This window comes from Diabrotica undecimpunctata, chromosome 3, assembly GCF_040954645.1.
Source record: "Diabrotica undecimpunctata isolate CICGRU chromosome 3, icDiaUnde3, whole genome shotgun sequence".
NCBI lineage: Eukaryota > Metazoa > Arthropoda > Insecta > Coleoptera > Chrysomelidae > Diabrotica > Diabrotica undecimpunctata.
This window is the reverse complement of record NC_092805.1, coordinates 39,017,354-39,037,330: the sequence shown is the minus strand read 5'-3', so window position 1 is coordinate 39,037,330 and position 19,977 is coordinate 39,017,354. Positions and strand designations below refer to the sequence as shown.

The following is a 19,977-nucleotide window of genomic DNA, read 5'->3' as shown; positions in this document are numbered from 1 at the left end:
TGATTATCATTATCTTACTTTTTTCCTCGTTTATCTCCATTTTAAGTTCTTCTATTTGTTCTACCTATATATCCATTAGTTTCTGCATTTTATTCTCGGAATCTGCTATTAGTACTATGTCGTCTGCATACATTAAGGACTCTATTGTTACCGGTTGTAATCTGCGGTAACCTATTATTGTCTGTAGTTGATTAGTTCTGACTCTAGTGTTTCTTATCAATTCGTTCATTACTATTATGAATAGCAAAGGGCTGAGACTATCTCCTTGTTTAATACCTCTCTTCCAATTAAATGCTTCCGATCTTTCCCCTGTTATTTGTACCCTTCCTTTTACCTCTTTGTAAGTACTTTCTATAATTTTTATCAATGCATTAGGTACGTTAATTTTCCTCAAGCATTTCCCTATATAACTAAATTTTTAAAACAAAATATATCGAGATTTGCTACGATGAAACATATAAAAAATTCAAAAAATTGTTGGCGATAACTCAATTTATTTTATAGTTGATGAAAGTACTGATTCACGGGGCGCTATGTGGCCCATTTAATGGTAGAAGTTTTACACGAAGATGTAAAAAATAAATCTTACCTTATTGTGTCAAAGCAGTTGGAGAACACTAACAATTTGACCATAACACGTTTTGTTCAAGATGAGTTGTCCCGTTTTTTTCTACCGAAAAGTATACCATACGATAAAGTTTTATTAATGCTTAGCGACAATGCAAGCTATATGGTAAAGGCACCACAGAACTTAAAGATATTTGCATTTGTCTTTTTTTGTCTCTTGTCATCTTAAGAATCGTAATGTTAGTTGTATGGCGTATATATGTTGTCCTTAACATACGTCGGTAGTACTACATATTTCGAATACCTCCAATCGTTTTATGGCATCTTCTATGAGATTCCAGGTTTCTACTTCGTAAAGGCCACTAATAACGTAACATCTAAGAATTCTTATGCGTGTATTTATACTTAAAGATATATTACAGATAATCTGTCTAAAATAACTAAAAGAGCTTCTTTTTTAGCGGTCGTATTTTGGGAGCTATTTGCAAAATGTTTCTACAACATTCCTTGGAACAATCCATTATTCTTTGGAATCATTACGCACCATCTGGCAGCAATACGGTGTTAGTTTCATATCTTATATAATATCTTCTGATTCGTCTAGAGCTTCCCTGAAGATGTTTTCAAAGTGTATGTTAAACAGTGGTAATTACAGTATGCATCACAGTTGGAATTTTTTATGAGTCTGAAGATCTCGGACAGTTTATTTGTTGCATTTTGTTGGAGATAGAAATTTGAGATTAGTCTTATATCCTTACCAACGATTCCTGATATTTTTAGTATATCGATTATTTTTCCATATAGTACTTTGTCTAACGAATGCTAAAAATCGATGAAACATGGAAACACGCAAACACATCGTAGTTGACATCGCTGCTTCTCTGTAGTAGAACTTGGAATCTGAAAAGTGCTTCACTCGTTTCGACCCTGCTCTGAACCTTAATTGAAATTCACTTAGATATTCTTATAATTTGGTTTATATGAGGGAGTTAACGATACTAAGGAGTACTTTAAGTAAATTGCTCATTAAACTTATTAATGTGCGTTCTTCACATTTCCTAGCGCTGACTTTTTGGGAAAGTGGAACGAATATTAATATTAGCCAGTCTTTTGGTAAATGACCAGTCTCGAATATATTGTTGAATAGCTTGATAAGAACTGTGGTTTGTTGTGTCTTTAATACCCTTAAAATTGATCCATGCAGTTCACCAGGTCCTGGTGATTTTCTATCTTTAATTTTAATTAATTGCAATTTTAACTTGTTCGTTATTTATTTCTGTATTCTGACTGAAACCACTTCTATAGTCGGGTGTGTCATTTCTCGAATACTATTTTGGTGATTTGCCTAATTGGTATGTGTTTCGAATGTGCCACGTACCGAACCTTTTCCAAAAAATACGATACAGAACTGAGAAGTACTCTCGATGTATTCTTATGACCCTTTTTTACATATCCATTTGATTTCTGGCGGCAACTTTAACAATGTGATTAACTATTAGTTCATTAAGGAGATCAGTGCAAATATTTCAGCCTAAAATGATGTACAGTGTTTTTTCAACCTGTAACATTCTATCAGCAGTTTTCCATTCATCAGTGGAACATATTAGTTCTCCGTTAATTTGTTCCTTAAGTGTCACACTAGTGACATTTGTATGACTATTTAACAAATCATTAAGTCTTCATGGGGGTTTGATCTGACTGTCAGGATGTTAAAAGTACTCCCAAAATGTATATTTTCAGGATTGCGGTAAAGGGGGAAACCAGTATTTTTAAGTACTTCTGTGGATATAGATACAGAGACAAATGAATCTGTCTTTGTATATTGGTGCGGCTGGCCTTTACTTACAACTCTTCTGTAGTTCCATAATAGCTGTGAATCCTTTCTTTACTATTAACAATATGTATGTTTGTGTAGTATCTGTTTCCGTTAAGACAAATCTCTTTAAAACTTAGTGTAAGGCGAATCTGTCTCGGGAGGGTACTGGGGTAGCCACTTGTCATCCTTGAGCAGACAGTATATTTCTGCGGACAAAATTCTGCAATATGAAATGGACTGAAGCCATTGGCCAACGTAAAGCTTGTTTAGGTCTATATTTTTCAAAAATATTTTTGGAAAATTAAGCAAAAATGATTTTCGACACAGGAATTATCAACGAATATTACTTCTATTAAAAGTAAAAGTGTTACAGTCTGTAACATATCTCAATACGGCCCTAACATATTCGCATCTATACTATATTTCTTTGTACCTTTATCACAAAAAGTTCGAGTTTATTTACATAATATCTATGGCTCCGACCCATCGCTACAAAACAAACAATAATTTGAACAGACACTTTCACACCTACATATGAAAAACAGACTTTTCGTGTATGTTATTTACACAATATCTAAACCGCCAAACTCTAGCCGTGAGTTAATCTAGGTTAAAGTTCCTTTACTGATTATGAAGAAATAATTTAAACCACACATCTCTATTTTTTATCGTTCTATTCTCATTAAAATTATCTAATAGTCGATCATAAAAAACACTTTCTTGCTTTTGATTTTACAAAGTATAAAGCACTCTACATAAAATAGCCTAGTAGCTCCCATCCAAAATTTATATCCCCATCTAATAAGTTTACTACGGATAAACTGCTTGAATCCATATTTTCTAATCCATGGGCTACTAATGATAAAAGAGTGTATGATTGTCTGATTAAATTTATTTATAATGCAAACGTGTGTCTGTAGTCAACCTTAGGCTATGTAGTTACGCTTTGTTTTTAACCTAATTGTTAGTTACCTTCCTTTCCGAGGCCTATTTCTAGTAACGTCTTAAATAAATCTCCGTATCCCTGAACGAGAAGCAAGTATCCCTGTCTTTCCTGATTATTGTTTTATCTTGCGAGGTTTTTCGACTCGAATAGATACACTTTTTGCACTATAATAATTATTAGTATATATATACACACTTTTTTATTTTAGTACCTATTAATTCTATAATTATATTATAATATTAATATTAGTTTTAATGGGGTTTGGCGTTGGGTTAACTACCCAACCCGGTAAAACCCCATAGTTACGAAATCGAAAGTCAAAAATGCCGGACGAAAAGTCTCGACGACGATCTATGCAACGAAATAAGGACCTGAATAATGAAAACAATGATCTTAATGTATTTACCTGGAACGTTCGCTCACTTAACGAACCTGGAAACATCGGCAAACTGTGTGACATATTAGCACAATATAATGCTGATATTACTTCAATACAAGAAGTACGATGGACAGGCCATGGCATAATCCAAAAAGCAAACTGCAATATATACTATAGTTGCCATAGAACCAGACATGAATTTGGGACAGCCTTTATAGTCAATAATAAAGTCAAGCATTGGTTATAGATTTTAAGCTGATAAATCCGCGAATGAGCTGCTTAAGGATTAGGGGCAGCTGCTAATATTAGCCTTATTAATGTACATGCCCCAACAGATGACAGAAAGACGAAGAAAAAGACAATTTCTATGATGAATTAGAAAGAACAGATGACAATTGTCCCAGAAATAACATTAAAATAGTAATCGGTGATCTGAACGCAAAAATCGGAAGGGAAGAAATATATCTACCGCACATTGGTAAATATAGTCTCCATAATAATATTAATTCGAATGGACACCGAGCAGTCATCTTCGCAGCCTCAAAGAACATGATCGTAGGAAGCACATGTTTTTTACACAAAAAAATACATATGGGGACTTGGATCTCGCCTGATGGATTAACGAACAACCAAATTGATCATGTGATGATAGATGCTAGACACTTCTCCAACCTTATGGATGTCTGCACCTATCGAGGCGCCAATATTGATTCTAATTATTTTCTAGTTGGGACAATAATTCGGGCTAGAATCTCAAATGCGAAGAAGGAGAGAAGTACCAAAACAAGACACCTTAATATTGAACTCCTCAAAAACCCGTAAACGGTAGAAAGGTTTCAAAACTATATCGAAACTAAATACATAACTAAAGAGAATCTAACAATTAGTGAACAATGAGAAATGTGTAAAAATTATATTAAAGACGCAGCAAATAACATTCTAGGGCCGCAAAGACCACCACCACGCAATGAGTGGTTCGATGCTGAGTGCGAGGACATTACAAGAAGAAAGAACAATGCATATAAACTGATCTATATATGAAAAATATAAAGATCTCAGAAGAGAAGAGAAGTACATCCATCGAAGAAAAAAGCGAACAAAAAAGCGAACTTCTGAAAATAGAATATTGGAAGAACTTGAACCATTAAAAAAGGAAAATCAAACAAGAAAATTCTATAAAAATCTAAATAAAGCAAGAAAAGAATTTAAACCAAGGATCGGAGTATATAAGGATAAGGAAGAGCATATACTTAATACAAAAGAAGAAGTATTGAAAAGGTGGGTGGAACACTATAAAGAACTACGTACTATCGAAGTAGAAGATTCAAATCAACCACCCCCAGGAGCAAGCAACAATACACCATTGGAGCCTCTATCAATTCAAGAAGTACGGGATGCAATAAAACTCCTAAAAAATAATAAATCTTCAGGAAGTGATAGTATACCCGCGGACCTTATTAAATGTGAAGGTGCTACTCACGCGGATCGTTTGCCCGCTACACAAAAAGGCTGTTCAATTGGAATGTAGAAACTATAAGGGAATAACCCTCCTTAATACAGCATACAAAATATTTTCGAGTATTTTATATGGTCGCCTGAGTGCATATTCAGAGGAGTTTCTTGGCGAATATCAAAGTGATTTTAGGCCTGGTCGATCAACAACAGACCACATCTTTGTGCTAAGGCAAATACTGGAAAAAACCAATGAATTCAATATCGACACATATCATATTTTCGTAGATTTTAAATCGGCCTGTGATAGTGTCCTAAGAAATAAATTGTATAAAACCATGGATGAATTCCACGTCCCCGATAAACCGATAAGATTGGTTAAGGCTACAACGCGTAAAGTTGTTTGCAAAGTCGAAATACACGGCGAACAATCACAGGCATTTGAAACGCATGTTGAACTACGACAGGGAGATGCGGTGGCGTGTCTCATTTTTAACATAGCTCTGTAAAAGGCGGTCAGGGATGCCCAAATAGACAACAGAGGAAACATTTTTAATAAATCATCCCAAATTTTGGCATATGCAGTTGATGTTGACCTAGTTGCCCGCACAACACGCAAGCTAGAAGAAATGTATACCACCTTGTTAAACGCCTCAAAAAATATGGGCCTGCAAGTAAATGAGGAGAAAACTAAGATAATGGCATCAACACCCAACAATAGAGCCAGAAACATCGGCCACCAATTCACGGTTGATAACTCTACCTTTGAAGTGGTGGACAAATTCACATACTTAGGCTCCCTGATCACCAAGGAGAACGTCATGACGAAAGAAATCAAGCGAAGAATAATCCTAGCAAATAAATGATATTTTGGACTGAGTAGACATATGAGAAGCGGAAACTTAAGGCAAAAAAAAACAAAAATAACCATATACAAAACCCTTATACAATCAGTGTTGACATATGGGTCGGAGACATGGACCATTTCCAAGGCAGATGAAAACCTCCTGCTTATATTTGAACGAAGGATCCTGAGAAGAATATTCGGTGGCATCTGTGAAAATGGTGTTTGGAGAAGGAGGTACAACTACGAGATATATCACAGATATAAACATTTATTTGGTGGTAAAGACGTAGTATCCCTTATAAAAATAGGAAGACTAGGATGGTCAGGACATCTGGCAAGATCACAGCAGAACAGCCCTCCTAGAAGAATCCTTATGTCACAACCTGTACGAAGTAGAAGTAGGGGTAGGCCAAAACTTAGATAAAGGGATGGTGTAGATGAGGATGGTAGAAAAATAGGCGCAGCAAACTGCCAACAGTTGGCAATGGATATAACTGACTGGCGTAATAGACTTGGGAAGATCGAGGCTCTTTTATAGGGCTGTAGCACCAATGATGATGATTAATATTAGTAATTTTTCATTTATATATTTCTTAACACCTATCTTGCTAAAATACTTAAGTGCTAAAGCCACAAAAAAGTACATTGCTTTAGATTTGACTATCATGTATTTTTGAAATTTTTGCATACAATGGTTCGTAGTGTCCATTCTCTAATGTCGTCAATATCTCCAAAACTATTAAATATAGGTATAGGATATACTTAGGACATATTAAACTACATTAACTCAAGTTTATGATGGTGATACAAAGTACAGGATAATGTATTTAAAAATACTTAGCAAACAATGAATTTTTTGACTTACCGTCTATTAGATTTAAAGAGTATTAGCAAAATAAATCATTTTTATAAATTTTTTACAATAATTTAAAAACTATGGCTACAACAGGTTGTTGCTTTTATTTTCCACTTTAATAATACAGGTCGTTGAACTTGTTACGATTTTCATTGAACTTTTGTTATAACTTTTTAAATATCCTGTATAACACAAAATAATCACACAAAACAACTTTGTATTCTTGTAACGAGGAAGTAAAGTGGATTTTAAACTTTATAAATTAAATACGGGAATTAAAAATATATATTTATTGTGGTAGAGTGTTATGGTACCCTGTATATTTATAACTAATTATAAACGGTAAAGCTTATAGCAACTCGTCAAGAGTTACAGTGTTTATATATATATATATATATATATATATATATATATATATATATATATATATATATATATATATATATATATATATATAGTAAAGCGAGTAAAACAGTATTGCTACCTGGGAACTATTATAAACGAACAGTGGAGCAATGTACAGGAAATAAAGTGCCGCATAGGAAAGGCAAGAACGGTCTTTAACAAAATGAGCGCCATCTTCAAAAGTCACAACATATCCCTGGATACAAAAATGAGACATTTGAGATGCTATGTTTTCTCTGTGTTGTTGTACGGGGCGGAGGCATGGACGCTTACAGACACCACTATTAAAAAACTTGAAGCATTTGAGATGTGGCTTTATAGAAGAATGCTGAGAATATCATGGACAGCAAGGATCACGAACAAGGAAGTTCTAGAAAAAATGAAGAAGGAACCAGAGATTGTGTTTACGATCAAACGCATAAAATTGCAATATCTGGGACACGTTATGAGAAATCAGCACCGTTACTCCCTGCTGCAGTCTATATTGCAAGGTAAAGTCAAAGGTAAGCGAGGACCCGGTAGAAGGAGAATATCATGGCTGCGGAATTTAAGAACATGGTTTAAGAAAACCTCAACGGAGCTGTTTCGAGCCGCAGCGAGCAAGGTCATGATTGCCAATATGATTTCCAACATCCGAAACGGATAGGAACCAGAAGAAGAAGAAGAAGAAGATATATATATATATATATACATATATATATATATATATATATATATATATATATATATATATATATATATATATATATATATATATATATATATCAATATACAGGGTGTCCCATAATTAATTGGACATTAGCTAATGGGTGATAGCTGACATCAAAATAAAAGCTCAAATTGCTTAAGCAAAATGTTGCTAGTTTTCGTTCTACAGGGTGATTCATTAATATTTTTGTATATTATTTTTAGTAATATATTGAAAACTATTCAACCGATTTCAGTGAAATTTGTTATCTTGCAATTATTAAGTATGTTTAATATGAAAATGATATTAGTTTTACAATTGACACTAGGTGGCGCCACCTACTATAACATTGGTTCAATAATGTGGCCATAAGTTTTATGTCCGCCCTGTATAAACATTCTAGGAAAAAAATCATGGAATAACATTCAATTCTACACAAAAAAGCTATTCTTGTTTCAAATAAAAAAAGTACACCGTTTTCGAATTAAGACGTATTTTTTAGAGACGTGAGAATGAAAAAATTTTACAAAAACTTATGTAAATTCAAACGTTATTCAAAAGGTCTTAAATACCAGTGAATATTAAATGTACTAGTAGTAGATAATTTTTGCAAACAAAATGAATATGATTGAAACAATTATTTTTATTAAAGCTTTTACAAAGTCAAAAATTTAAAAAAAAATCAGAAATTAAATTAAATTAAACAATGAAGTGAATATAAAACAATTGACAGAGTAAATAATTCAAAACGAAACGAAAAAAATTACAAAAGTGTTCAAAATGTTTACCATTAGATAAACTACATAATCTAAATCTTTTGTGTAAGTTTTTTTTATTTTAATACCTAAAAAAATTATAAAATATATTTTTTTGACACTTTATTTGCACTGATACATACGTAACTTCAAAGATTTAGCAACTAACTGTATACTGCCGCTGAGCGCGTAGGTAATTCATATTGTCACTTTTATAAAAACTCATTCTCAACATTTTCCCCAATTGCACCTGAAAAAGTATAACTTCAAAAACATGAACTAACATTCAATTCTACACAAAAAAGGTACCTAGTCTTTTTTTACATCAAAAAAGTAGACCGTTTCCGAAATAAACGTATTTTGTTAATGATGCATGTCTCTATTTAATTTTTTGCAAAACAAATATGTTTTGAACTTAATGGCAACGTCAAGGCAAAGTGCAGTGCGAGTCATTACTTGTCAAAGTGCTATTAAGTTTTATATAAACCACTTAAGATAAAGGTAAAATGCCACGTCATAGTGAATTTTCTAATGTACAAATGCGCGATATGATCTGTTTGTATGCCCAGGAAAATTTTTGTTCTCGTAAAGTAGCTCAACGCTATTTCGAACTTTATCCCAATAGAAGGCAACCAAACCATAAAACTATTAGATCATTGTTCGACAGATTAGGTGAAACAGGATCATTTCATCAAAAAACAGAAATGTTGGAAGACCGAGAGTAATTGATGCGGATATGGAGGATGAAATTGTTGTGCGTGTTGCAGATATCCAGAAACCAGTACAAGGCTTGTTTCTGCGGCCACTAGTATAAGCAAATCTACAGTGTCAAGAATAATACGGACAGAAAATCTGTATCCGTATCGTCTTACTCCAGTACAGAATCTTTTACCACAGGATTTTCCAACATGGCTCCGATTTAGTCAGTTTATGAGACGATCCAATGTTTTATAATAACATTTTATTTACCGATAAAGCCACATTTACTAGAAGAGGTGTGTTTAACTCGTGCAATAACCATACCTATGCTACAGAAAATCCTCATGCATTTCAAGAACATCATTTTCAACATGATTTTTCCATAAATATCTGGTGTGGCATATTTGGTTATTGTATTGTAGGACCATTCGAAGTACCAACTAGGCTTGACCGAGTAACGTATCTAAATTTTTTCAGAGAAGATTTACCAACTCTTTTAGAAGACATACCTCTAAATTTGAGACGTAAGTCTTGGTACATCCATGATGATGCACCACCACATTCTAGCCTAGAAGTTAGAAATTATCTAGATGAAATTAATCCTCAAAGGTAGATTGGTAGAGGTAGTGTATACCCATGGCCAGCACGCAGTCCCGAACTAAATCCCTTAGACTTTCACTTGTGGGGCTACTTAAAGTCACTTGTTTATAAAAAAAATAAATAACCTTCAAGAGTTATGGCAACATATTGTAGAGGGAGTTAACGTAATTAGGGCCCAAAGAAACTCATTATTTAAAATAAGACAAAACTTACACAAAAGATTTAGATTATGTAGTTTATCTAATGCTGAACATTTTGAACACTTATTGCAATTTTTTTCGTTTTGTTTTAAATTTTTCACTTTGTGTCAATTGTTTTATATTCACTTCATTGTTTAATTTAATTTAATTTCTGATTTTTTTTTTTAAATTGTTACTGTGTAAAAGGTTTAATAAAAATAATTGTTTCAATAATATGCATTTTGTTTGCAAAAATTATTTATTACTAATACATTTAAAATTCACTGGTATATAAGACCTTTTGAATAATGTTTGAATTTACATAAGTTTTTGTAAAATTTTTTCATTTTATGCACGTTTCTAAAAAATACGTCTATTTCGAAAACAGTGTACTTTTTTGATTTGAAACAAGAATACCTTTTTTTGTATAGAATTGAATGTTATTTCATGGTTTTTTTCATAGAATCTTTATACAGGGTGGACAAAAAATTATGGCTACATTAATGAACCAATTTTATAGTAGGTGGCGCCACCTAGCGTCAATGGTAAAACTAATATCATTTTTATATTAAGCATATTAAATAATAGCAAGATACCAAATTTCACTTATATTGGTTAAATAGTTTTCAATATATCCCTAAAAATAATATAAAAAAATATTAATGAATCACCCTGTACAACGAAAACTAGCAACATTTTGCCTAAGCAATTTGAGCTCAAACGTTTTATTTTGACGTCAGCTATCACCAATTAGCTAATGTCCTATTAATTATGGGACACCCTGTATATCTATTTAATTATATATTTGCCTCCTATTTTAATAAATAATTTTTTTTGGTATCTCCTATAGATATAAAAAAGTCTCAAAAGTTGATAACCCTGTATATTTTACTAAAAGTTTTTGTCTTTTAAGAGTGTTAAAATTTTTACTACCTTTAAAACTCAACTTCAATATTCTTTTCAGGAGTTTTATTATGATGTTAAGATCAACTTCAAAACCTTAGATGATTTAAATCCGATTTACCCAATAAATCAACCCTTGTCTTTTAGCTGGCAAGAATATACTCTATTTATGCCTTTTTGAAAAATGGTTTTTCATAAATTATTACCGGAGCGGAAGGTATATTCTGGCTACAGATTCGATATCTTCGCCTGAATGCTAATTTATTCATGCACTCAACGCTAAAGGGCCAAAAACGCGGAGGAGTAATAAAACTTCCGGCTTAAATATTTAGAGGTGTGGGGAATGTTTGATCCCATTACAGAGGTTGTTTTATTTATCGGCTCTAAACACCAGCGCCGCTAAAAATACCACAGAGAATTGCAGTTAGAGCGAAACAACAGGGATAACATTTTATGAAAACTATAAAAAAAATACACAGCAAATATGATTTTTAGGGTTTAAAAACTGAAAATAAAAGTTTATTCAATATTTATGTTGAAAAACATAATTTTTCTTTTCTTTCAATGTCTTTTTTATGGTTAGAGATTGTAAAAGCAGCGAGTACGCTATAGTGCTTGTTAAATGATGTGGAGCAAAACATAATTGCATGAAAATTGTGTTTCATTTTGGCAAATTTATGTTTTTAAAGATTTATATTCAAATCATGGAACGTTCATATACAGTGTGAAAACCACTTATGAAATAAAATTGTTTGTGTCCTTATTTTAGAAAATAATAAAAAACGTTGAGATACGTTAACTTTTAAATTTAAATCTGCGCTTTTTAAACATAAAATTAAATCTACAGGGTGATCCACACAAGTCTGGCATAGTCCATAATCTGTATTTTAAATGAAACACCCTGTATATTTTTATGTTTTTAAACAACCTGATCATAACGAACTATATCATGTAGGGTCTATTATGAATAATACAAGGTGAAATTTTGAAATTAAGTATAATTTTCTTCAAGACAATTAATTCATCGAATACCCAAGGTAATTGATTGGATTACATTAAAATAAATGCTCAAAATGTTCTCCATCTTGTTGTTGGTAATAGCACAGTCTCCTATAAAACTCGTCCCGAACTTTGTTTAAAGTTTGAGATGAAATATTCTGTATTTCTGTAGTTATCCTTTCTTTGAGGTCTTCAATGCTAGTTGGTTGTGTTGCATATTTTTTGTTCTTGAGATAACCCCACAGAAAAAAATCCTAAGGCTTAAGATCTGGCGACCTAGCTGGCTACTCAATAGAACCCCTTCCTCCAATCCCTGTATCAAAGAAGATATCATTCAAGTAATTTCTCACCATTAAAGCATAATGGGGTGTTGCACCGTCCTGCTGGAACTAGACAGTTTCATGCAGTAGAGTCGGATCTACTAGATTGGGATATAAGCTAGCCAACTGAGGAAGAACATCGTCTCATAGTATGCTTAAATATTTTTTCGCTGTCAAATTATCATCTTCAAATATAGGACCAATAATATGATCTCCTATAATACCAGCCCAAACATTCAACTTTTGAGGATACTGAGTGTGTGTCTAACGCATCCAATGAGAATTCTCCGCTGACCAATATCTGCAGTTTTGTCGGTTTACCTCTCCGTTCAATGTAAATGTCGATTCACTAGAAAAAAGAATTGTGCCAAGAGCTATTTCATTTGTGTTAATTTTATCCATCATTATTTCGCAGAAATACATTCTACGATCTGGATCGTCTTCTGTTAGCTCCTGCACAAAAGTCAATTTATATGGATGAAGTTTTTTTAATAGAGACACCTTAGGACAGTTGTGTGACTCACATTATTTTGATGTACAATTTGATGTGAACTTGACGTTGGATTCTCTGCGACACTTAACAAAATATCCACTTACACCTCATCTTCAAAGAAGTTCGGTTTTCTTTTTAATGGTTTGACATGTCCTAGTTCTCTGAATTGTGCATAAATTTTAGACACAGTACCTTGTGTAATATTAGGCAACTGAGGATACCTCTGATTAAATAAGTTTGCTACTTCAACTTGACTTTTACAATTCTCCCCGTAACCGATCATCATTAAAATCACAATTCGGTGGGTCTCAGTTAAATATTTCATTTTTATTTCTGCAAGAAATTAGCTTTTAATTAGGAATTTATTATTTTAATGTAAAATGTCAACACACCAATAACTGATTGATAACAATCCGCATTATTTAGCGATTTAGTTTAATTAGCAGACTATCTAGACAGTTTTTACCTATTCATGACAAAAAATGTTAACACGGTTACTAAACAGAAATTTACCCCAATATACTGACACTTACAGTAGAAGTGTATTGTATGTATTTAGCTAATTTAGAATAATACCATAACACGTGATAAATTATTAATTTCAAAATTTTACCTTGTATCATTCATTATAAACCCTAAATGATATAGTTCGTTGAAATCAGATTGTTAAGAATCTTTTAAAAACATTAAAATATACAGGGTGTTTCATTAAAAATAAGAATTATGGACTATGCCAGACTCGTGTGGATCACCATTTACCCATGTACACCATGTACATTTAAATTTATGTTTAAAAAGCGCACATTTAAATTTAAAAGTTAACGTGTTCCAGAGTTTTTTATTATTTTCTATAATAAGGACACAAACAATTTTATTCCATAAGTGGTTTTCAAACTGTATATTTTGTTATTTTAAAGCAATAAATACGATTTACAGTCAATTCATGCAATAATTTTTTGTTGTATAATAAATGTTAAATCAAATTACTGTAACAAAACACTAATTAGTTCTACTAAAAACTAGTCTTTATTAAAAAGTTTGACCATTTGTGGAAGAACGTTGTGGATGTTTATTTTGTGTTATTTATATAAAAAGACTATTTTATATCTCACTACATTGTTATTTTTTATCAAAATTTATTTAAAAACAACAGATCAATGGTATTTATAATGATTTCAAAGCTCTTGATTTATAAATGAAGTTCGAAATGTCAAACAGACTGACAGATGGTGGTTATAGCTCTGAAGAAAGTAATTTAGTCGTCTAGAATCACAGTGAATCTGATCCACACTACATTGATTTTGTGAGAACGCAAAAAATGTTTTGCCATGTTTATGAAGAAAAAAACCAAAATTTTTAAATCAACCTTTTAAAATAGTCCAGTTGTTAGCGATTTGATCTCTAAAAAGTGGACAGACAAGCTGAATTTTGCTGATATTGTCAGTTTTAACACCCCAAAAATATGCAAAAAGTTTCCCCCCGAGCTTCCTTCTAAAATCCCCCTCGTAAGGAGGGAAAATATTTCAAACAAAAAATGTAGATGATTTTGAACAAAAATATTTATTAGTACTTTTTGTCTACAATAAACTATTCTCTCAGAAACAACGCTTGAAGCGATTGGCGATTTTGAATGTCACTTACTCGAGCGAAATCAGTTTTTTAAAACAAAAATTTGTAACAACCTGACGGTAAAAATTCGATATCATTTGATCAGAATGCCCTTTTGACAAAAATCAAAATACGTTTTAAAGACGAAGAGCGCAGCTTTTGTATACAAATTTTTTATTGGCCCCAAAATAAGTCAATTTTTATAAAATTGTTAAATATATAAAGGTTGCGCGGTTTTTGCGATTCGTTACGATCTCTTAATATTGTTCTGAAGCTATTTTCTTGTGGCATTTTAAAGTAATTACTATTTAAATGGGAATAAGCCACAATTAAAGGTTAAAATACGTTTATTGACGTTTCAATTTCCACTTCGGAAATCGTTCTCAAAATACAAAGATTAGTAAATTAAACAAATCAAAAAAACTTCATCAATCAATCACGTTCATTGACTGGTCGCTATGGAACTTTCATTGCTAGATAATATGCCTTAAAACCTATAACATGAATTTTCGATTATGACGTTCAAGAAGACGTTATTAGGTGGAATTTATAGCTGAAGGTATGTACTTTCAAAAAGCGTGTGCAATCGAAAAGAAAGAAATTTAAATATTTTTGTGATTTCAATTCAGCGATTTTCAGGCATATTTCAAAAGCCTCATAGTTGTTGCGAAAACTCAAAATCAAAATTTTATACTATAAATTTTAAAGACTAGGCTCTACAATGCCTAATAGTAGCTCATATTAATGTTTCTAGTCAGTAATGAAAATTTCATAATGACCGGTCAATGGAAGTGATAAATTGGGGGAACCTTCAATGAAACACCAACCAAAAGACATAAAAAAGATAAACCCGACTACATAAAAGATATAAATAATGGGTTTTCTTTAATTTTGGACCGTCTTACTAATAAAGTCTCTTAGTAACCCTCATTGTAGGGTCGTTCACGACATTAATAGCAAAATTTTAAAAGAAACTTACTAAATGGTTTTAACACCTGTCACTCATCTTATTAATTTAATTCTATCAACTGGAGTATTGATTGTTGATATCTATCAACAGGCGGTAGTGTCAAAAGGTCATCTCTTCAATTTTCTAGCTATTATTAAGATTATTTTAAAACATTGTGCGAGAAGTATAACCAACCAGCTGTTAAGCAGGCTATGTTTTTCAAAACTGATGGTTGACTTACTTGCCTCGATCTCGTAGGTGATATGTCTCCGACTTTCTATTAACCTGCTATTGTTGGTAAATTCTTGTTGTTAACTTCTTCTTTTAGTATTATCAAACAAAGTCTCTACATTCTGCTGATGACTTAGCTACACATTTTTTCATTAATTAGGATCTGGACAATAGGTATGTAATCTTTAAACATTGAGTGATAAAACACATATACTTTTTACAAAATCCACAAGGAAAATTATTCCTGCAGCTGGTTGTATACCACGTATCACAAAAAAAATCGGTTGCCTGTAAAGTCGGTTTTACGGGCGAAGATTTTACGTGACAACGTCTTTTTCTCGGTAGAATATTTATTGATATGAATATTATTAAATTGCACAATAGGAACAAGGAATTGAATGAAAATAAGAATTGCACAAATTTTAACTATAATTTATTTGAAAATTTTTTCGATATATCAATTAGTTGCGGAGATATCGATCATTGAAGTTATTGTTTGCTACCAGTATTTTATATATTTATTTTTTTCAGTTATAAAAAATTACTATTTCCAATTGTGTCTACCAAGTATGGTCACATGTATTTGCCTACATATTAAATAATAATAAGTACAGATAATGTTATGTGACGTTCACTTCTGATTATATATATTTTAATATTTTTAATTTTAAAGAATCAATTTGAAAATCAAAACACTTATTCAGATCAAAGGTTCAAATTTTTGCTAAATAAATTTGAAATTAACTAAAATTTGTAATTGTAAATGGTAAAGTTGAAAATTAAAACATTTACTAAAATTGGAATTTGAAATTCTTGCTAAACACAGTTAAATTCTAACTCCGCGCGTGGTGATTGGTCGGTTTAGTTCGTTTGTTTGGTCGCCCTGTTTTGACAGGTTAGAAGTTATAATTTGTTATTTTAAATGTTTGACTAGCAATACGCGCTGTTTCTTCTCAATCGACTGAATTACGATTGATTGCAGAGTGATTTAAACTAATAATTTACTTAACACTATCAACATTTGTCAATAGTATGACATAACCTATAAACTCAGTTTCTCAACTTTTGTGTCAATCTAACAATTAATCAATCAATCATAGTTTACGATAATGAAATATTAGTGTACAATTATTTACCTTTATTGTTGTAGTTGTTGTAAATGACGAATCTAAGCACTCCACATTTTAACTACAGACACAGCTGACGATACTTTAACCACACGTGTGAACTTGTATTATGACGCTTTCTCGGTTTTCCAACGCCAAGCACGCACCGATTCAACGCGCCTAATTCTCTAGTACCGCGCGCAGCGGACCGATCATGTTTGAGTGGGAGAGAGACGCAAGGCATTCGCCGGTCCGGCGGGCCTCTCTCTCGTTCGGTGACTCACTGTAACAGACGTGAGCGGGCGTTACACTTTTTCTTGAATGACTCCGAGCCACAACCTAATTTAAGACGTTGTCACGTCAAAAGAGGTTAAATCTTTGTAAATGGGTATATTTAAAAAACCCTTAAAAGGGCTACATCAAATAACACGAACGTTTTCGGAACAACAGTTCCATCATCAGGTTAAAAATACAGGTTAACATGCCTGAGCCACCAAAATATTAGGGTAAAAACCCTTTAAAATATATAAAGTTAACAAAGATTGTACATAATGTTATTATTATTATTTGATGTTTAATATTTAATTAAATTTTACTTCAGGTAACATACACCCATGCCTTAAGTGAGTTCCAGCGTCCGGAGAGTAAACCTCTTTAAACGGACTTCAGCTGGTAACTCTTTATAAGGTATACTACTAAACGTGAATTTGAATTGACTTTAGTGAGGGCTATATCCTAGAGTTATAAATTAATGGGAATATTTTAGAGTTTGCTAGGATTGAAGGAAATGGATGATTGTAAGGATTAGTTTCAATAGAATGCCATCTTTTGGCTTGTCTCTTTTAGTTTTGGGGCATCTCTACATACAAATCAGCAGTAGTCTTATTTTTACTAGTTCCGATACAATCTTTCTCTATGTTAATCACTGACACTGATACAACTAGGGGGAAAAGCTGCGGTATGTTTTTTTATGCACATGTAACTGAGTTGTAACATTTCAAAGACAAAGTGAGTGGCAGATAGAAAGATTAATATTGATTAAGGTCTGCTTTCTCTTAATGGAAATAAGTAAGCGTGTTAACTATTTTAAGGATCTTGGCAGCTGGTTAAATGTAAATTGTGACTCTGATGAATAACTTTCTAACGTTCAAAAAACCACAATATTTAACAAATTAGAAGCATTACAATTGTGGTGCTATCGACGGATCCTTAAAGATCCTGTGTTATGCAGACTTCCAAGAAAGATATTCTTAAAATTACGAATTCAGAACGTCTGCTCATAAACATCATCAATAAATATGATCTACTTCTCTTTGTAATACATGTAAAAGTGGAGGAAAAAGATGGATTGGTCAAAAAAACTTTCATTGCTGCGCTATACTACACAGTTGTGTGGTTACACAGTGAAATAATTATTTTGCTCAGCAGCCGATAGAGAAGAATTTCATGAAATTGTAAACAAGATGACGGCCAACATCTGAATACGAGATGGCACCAAAAGAACAAGATACAGACAAAAATATAACTTCAACTTCAGATAATTCATCTAATTAAATGTTCCATGTGGTAAATTGTCGATATGGTGTCGAAGCATGGACTTTAAAAATATCCACTATTAACTATTTGGATGTTTTTGCAATGTGGCTGTATAGCCGAACACTAAAAATATCGTGGTCGGCGAAGCAGATAATAAAAGTAGTTCTCAACAGAGCCAAAGCTCTTTGTCAGTTAATTCATAGCGTCAAATCCAGGAAAATAGTATATCTTGGACATATATTGCGGGAAAAAAGGTAACAGTACAATATCTTTGACTGATTATGATGGATAAAATCAAAGAACGCAGAGAAATTAGTCAAAAACAAGCCTCTTGGTTAAAGAATATTAGAGAATGAACCGTGATACGGAGAATAGTTCAGAATAGTTCAAGACTGAAAGAGCCTTGCCATGTCAATCGCCAATTAAGGAGGTTTGATCAGGCATCTGAAGAATAAGAAGAGCTATTTAGTAACTTTTTAGTTAAAAATCCTACTTTTAAATCTGATCTCCTAATACCCCTATATATTAGCATCCTAATACCTCTCTTCAAAAAGGGAGACAAATCGCACCCAGAAAATTACAGAGGAATTAATTTATTAAACAGAACACTAAAATTAACAACCAAAGTAATAACAAATAAACTGAATAAAATTATAACACTAGCAGAAGAACAACAAGTTTTTAAGGTGGGGAAGATCGTGCACCGACGCTATATTTATAATTAGGCAGGTGCAAGAGAAATCATTAGAATACAACATACCGGCATATCTATGTTTCATGGACCTGAAGAAGGCATTTAACCTGGTCAAATTAAAAGACGTTATCCACTTACTGTACGCAAGAGAGATACCTCTAGGAATAATCAAAATGATCGAAAATATCTACCAAAACAACACAATAAAAGTAAAAGTAGAAGAATAACTAACCGATCCTATTGAAGCGGGCAGCGGGCAATGGGATAAGACAGGGAGATTCCCTGAGTCATCGATTGTTTAACCTGATTATGGATGAAATAATAATAAAAGTAAGAACTAAAAAAGGATACCAAATGGGATATAAACAACTTAAAATAATCTGTTATGCAGACGACGCAATACTACTCTCTCAAAGTGAAGATGATTTACAACGTATGCTGCACCAATTTAATATAACCGCCAGAAAATTTAACGTATTAATTTCGCCAAAAAAGACAAAATGCATGGTTATAACAGCAAAACATATAAATTGGAGCTGGAATGTCAGATAATAGAACAAGTGATGGAGTTTAAATATCTGGGCATCACATCATCTAGCTACGGAAAGCTCGAAACGAAAGTGGAAGATAAAATGAATAGAGCAAACAGAGCAACAGGTTGCCTGAATGAAACAATATGGAAAAATAAAAATATCGGGAAAGAAACGAAAGGCAGAATTTACAAAACAGTGATCAGACCACTAATGACATACGTGGCAGAAACAAGACCTGACACAGAGAGGACAAAAAGGATGTTAGAAACATCAGAGATGAAAATACTTTGATGAAAAATTGATGGTAAGACACTATGGGACAGAGCTAGAAGTACAGATATACGACGTAGATGCAAGGTGGAGAACATCAAGAACTGGGTAAGAAATAGAAGAGTAGAATGGAACCATCATATAAG

General features: G+C 32.5%; 1 protein-coding gene across 1 annotated transcript in view; it reads left to right on the top strand.

Annotated features, from left to right (window-relative positions):
• Window positions 1–19,977, top strand: part of LOC140436715 (uncharacterized) — a 369,152-nt gene that overhangs the window by 29,042 nt on the left and 320,133 nt on the right. The window lies entirely within an intron of this gene.